Source organism: Nicotiana sylvestris, chromosome 12 (assembly GCF_000393655.2).
Source record: "Nicotiana sylvestris chromosome 12, ASM39365v2, whole genome shotgun sequence".
In the NCBI taxonomy this organism is placed as follows: Eukaryota; Viridiplantae; Streptophyta; class Magnoliopsida; order Solanales; family Solanaceae; genus Nicotiana; species Nicotiana sylvestris.
In genome coordinates, this window is record NC_091068.1 from 52,952,926 (window position 1) to 52,957,997 (window position 5,072).

Sequence of the window (5,072 nt, forward strand, 5' to 3'; positions counted from 1 at the left end):
CGTCACGATAGTTCACGGAGGACGAACTGGGGTCGTGATAGTGATTGATTTAGTTGACATTGCCTTCTTTATTTGAATACATTCCTACTTGTCTGTGTCCCTGTTACATTAGTGTTGATTTACTTGGTTATCTGATTTACTTGATTATCGTTTGTTACTATCCGTGCTCTCCCTTTGTTGTCTCAACTGTTTCATTTTGAGTTCTCTGTACTATTGATATTACTTTGTTACCCTTGTCCTGATTTTTTAATATCATATCCTATTCATTACATTTGACCAGTAGGTGTCTTGACTGTTCCTCGTCAGTACCCCGCTGAGGTTACTCTTGATACTTACTGGGCACCGCCGTGGTGTGCTCATACTACACTTAGGTACATTTTGTTGAGTAGATATTCAGGTATTGATTAATAGTAGCTGTGCGGATCGTCGCGATGGAGACTCCACGTAACCTACTACTGCATTCGCAGGCCTCGGAGTCACCTTTGTTTATTATTTATGTTCCATTGATTCCATCTCGTTCTGGAACAGTGTTGTATTTATTTTGTATATCTACTCTTAGAAAGGCTTGTGACTTGTACCACCGGTTTTGGGAATTATGATTTATTTAGAGTTATTTAATTTGAAGTTAGTAAATATTAATGTTATTTCAGTTAATATTAGGCTTACCTAGTTTAGAGACTAAGTGCCATCACAACTCCTTCGGAGGGATTTTGGGTCATGACACAGATATATGCCACGACTCCAGTCTGCAAGACCTGTGGTAGATAACATTTGGGCCAATGTCATGTTCTAACTGGAGAGTGCTTTCGGTGTGGCCAGTTGGTGTCGCACCTCCTTTTTCCGCGCCCGCGGGGGAGCGAAGGAGTTTTCTCCAATTAAAGAACAGTCGAAACGGGATTTATTTGTTTGTTTCAGAGTCACCACCTGGGAATTTTAAGGCGTCCCAAGTCACCGGTTTTAATCCCTGAATCGAGGAGAATATGACTCGGTTTGTTTATTCTGCGAACCAGAAATCTGAGTAAGGAATTCTGTTAATTCGGGAGAAGGTGTTAGGCATTCCCGAATTCCGTGGTTCTAGAACGGTCGCTTAACTGTTTTTATTCTTGGCTTAATTATCTGGATTTTTACTAAATACATTTTTATTGCACGATTTTGTTACCGCTTCTGTTTAGATTGTTTCTAATTAAAGACCCTTCTTTGAATCGAATTACGCGTACGTATATTCGTATTATATATTATATATTTTTTAACGTGAGGAATCGTGTCACGCGTACGTGTACACAATAATATTGATAATATATTTATTATAAAAATAATTGTGTTTGAAAAAAAATAAAATTAAGAACATTCGCCTTTCTTAAAATAGTGAACTGCACCTCTCGGGTTTAATGAAATCAACTTGATATTCTCCGAAGAAACCCCTTTTTATTAAATGTTCGCTCGAAGTTGCGCGAACGCATAATCCGAATTGCTTTCAGAAATATAATCAGGTTACGCGAACGTATCCCTAATCACACAAACATTCTTGATGGTAGTATAAATTTCCCACAAATCATTTATTTCAACAATTATTTTAAATATGAAAGTCATGGAAAATCTCTGATTTGTACGCCTTTAAATTTCTGGAAAAGAATTCGAAACTTTTGGACGTTGATCGCATGTTTTAATGTGCGAATTATATATACCTCAAAATTATTTAAAAATAATGGTGTGGAAAACGAAGTATCATGCAACTAAATTTACCATTTTTTTTATTAGTTAATACGGTATTAGCCTAGAAAAGGGTGAATTATATGCAAGATTCGAAAAGAATTAATTGGATAAACAAAACTAATATTTTCGAAGAAAAACTCATTATTCTATTTAGAGCGATCACTATTTGTATATCCAATTTTATTACATTTTTTATATTCTAAACTTGACCTTCTTAGCTACTAATTTTAGTCCAACGGTCAAATTATCCGATCAATTTGCTTACAACGATTGAATTTTGGATAGATAAAAATTAAATCAATTCCCTCTTGCTTATACATGCCATCTACAAATACTAAATCTATAATTTTTGCAAATTGTTATCATGATTTTTATGTATTATTTATAGAAAATGATCTAATTATAATCCTAAATAAGTAGGCCATTTGTTATTAAGAAAGAGAATTAATATACAAATCGATTTAATAAAATAATATTACCTATAACGTAAACATACATCTACACCCTTCGTCTTATTCCAACATTGTGAACGTAACGGATTGTATCAATGCATCTTTCAACTATTGATTATACATACCATTATTACGCCATATATAACAAAATGCAACCAACATCATCTAGCTTTAAACAACAACTAACTAACTAACAAAATAGACTAATAATGTATTTTTCCTTGATATTTCCATACTATTCTGTACCTAACTAACAATACCATAAAATTTAAATAATGGCCAACTTTCTGCCATGTTCCCTATTTTGACAATTCAAATATAACTATACTAATGAGATTTCGAAATGGACAACATTATTACAAAGCTTTATATGAATTTCAAAAGAAGATGATTAACTTATAGCCATCGTGTCGAACTCACTACTAATTAACCAACATGAAACAAAGCTGAAGTTTAAACTAATGAACTTAAATGAATAGAAGACAGAATTATAATTCCAAACTTCATTTATTTGTCATGTTGAAAGCTTTTCATGACATGAGTTTACAGATATGTACCTGGAAATGAGGGTAGAAGAAGTAAATTTGAGCAGTGACAGCAGCAACAAAATCAGCAGAATACACCAATAACGCAGCAGATTTTGAGTAAAAAACAACAAGTCCCGTGAAACCAGACCAATCAGTAACAGAAAATTAAGAAGAATTTCAGATTTAAACCAAACAATATCGACAAACAAACCCGGACAGATTCAAGAAACACTGTTTCAGATTTTCCTTCTTTCTTTTCTATTTTTTTTTCCAGATTTTGTGTGTGTGTGTGTGTGTGTGCTTTCTTTTCTATTTCTTTTCTGTTTTCTTCCTCTCTCTCTCTCTTAATGTCCTTCTCTCTATCCGTGTCTCTATTCCTCTCTTAATTTCTGTCCAGATTTTCTCTCTGTCTCTCTCTGTGTATATGTATATCTCCCTCTCTTAATTTCTTCTTCTTCTTTCAATAAGTCCCAACTCCCCTCCTATATAAGTTACTCCCCTAATGTTGCCCGGACCCCCTTTTGTTATCTAAGGCAGATTTTTCCTTAAAATCTGCCACTGAACTGCTTTTTCTTATTCAAACAACACTAAGGATACTATTCCCTTATTTTCAGCCCCTCCACTTCCTTTGGTTTCCTATTATCCCATTAGATTATAGCCATTAACAATCCACTATTAGCATACTAACATTATCATATTACTTTCACTGTTTCATTCCCAAAATACCCCTGAAATCCTACTGTTATTACTGCCCTTAATACAAAAATCAGAATCTAGTACAAAACAGATTTAAAAATCTGTTCAAACTTAATTATCAACCTGGTTTCTGATTTAAACAGCTTATAACCACTTTTCTTAAGTTTTGGACTGAATCCTAGTTGTGAATGTAATCTTCTAATACAATTACGTCTAATCAACACTTGTAAAATCACACTGAATTCAACATAACAATTTAAACAGAACTTCAACATTGAATTAAGATCAAACAAACACAGGAGCATTGTCAATATACTGACAATGCCCTGAAACTTAATGCTCAGAAATCAACATACACACAGCATCTTATTGAATTACAAACAAAGATGATTTAATTGACGTGTATTAGTCAACTGACTATCTATAACATTTGCCAACAATCAATTTATAAACAGATAAACAGATTATTTCAATCAGCATTTTCAGAAACAGGATTTTATAATATAATTAATCGACGAACTTAATCGAGTCGATTACACACATTGTAAACAAACATAACCAACAGAAACAATTCACTAATTTGATCAAATAGACGGGTATGAGACAGAATCATAGAATTAAATAAACAAAAATATGAAAAATTACACAGGTTACTGAAACAAACAACAATACATGTAGGAAACAAAAAGAAATAGGAAAAATACCTCTGAATCTTTAAATTTACACGGACTCAGACTCAACTTGGATTCGGACCTTTTTGAGGCTGAACAGACTTTATTCGAAGTATTCTCAATTGAGAATACCTCGATTAAAGTCTCTTAGACCTCAATCCCTCACTTGAATTGGAAAAATTCCATGACTGGAAATTTTTAGGGTTTCAGATTTTTTGATTTCAAATCCGAACATTTCTAGGTATATTCGAATCAAACCAATGGTGTTCTAGGCACGAGGGGGGTCAGGTGGATAACTGGTGTGAGTTTGAGGTAGGTTGGGATAGGGTCAGGTTTCACTCGAATCTTCAAATGAAGATACGAGCAGTTCTAGGAGGATTCGAACCATGCTACTAACAGATCCGTAGTGAAGGTAGTTAGGGGAAGCTGTGGTGTTAATTTGGAGGCCATTGGAGAAGATAAGGTTTTCAGGCCAACCTTCGATTTAAGATTCAAAGAGTTGGGGCCTGATTCGAAGGAAACTGACACCAGATCCGTAAAGAGGGGGTTGTGAGGAGTCGAGGGTGTTCAGGTGGTGACCGGCGACATTGTTGCCGCCGGGTTTCAGGCGATGGAGAGTTAAGGCGGCTAGGGTTAGGGGTGTGATTTCGGAGATGACGATGAACAGGAGAGAGGGGGGCTGTTTAGTTAGGGGCCGGGGTAGGGATTTGGACTTATATAGGGATGGGGTGGATGGATATTGACCATCCGATCAAGTAAGATACACGGTCAGGATCAGCTCACTTAACCAAACGATGTCGTTTGGTTTAAGTTGAGGGAAAGGGTTGGATCGGGGCAATGGGTCGGGTAGAGGGTTCCGGGTAAAGAGTATGGGATCTTAGCCGTTGGATGGATTTGATTCAACGGCCCTTGATGAAATATGACCAAACGTCGTCGTTTGGTATTGGTTTTGAATTGGACCGGACCTGGGGTTGTTTGGACTGGGCTGTGGGGGGGGATTAATTTTTGTTTGG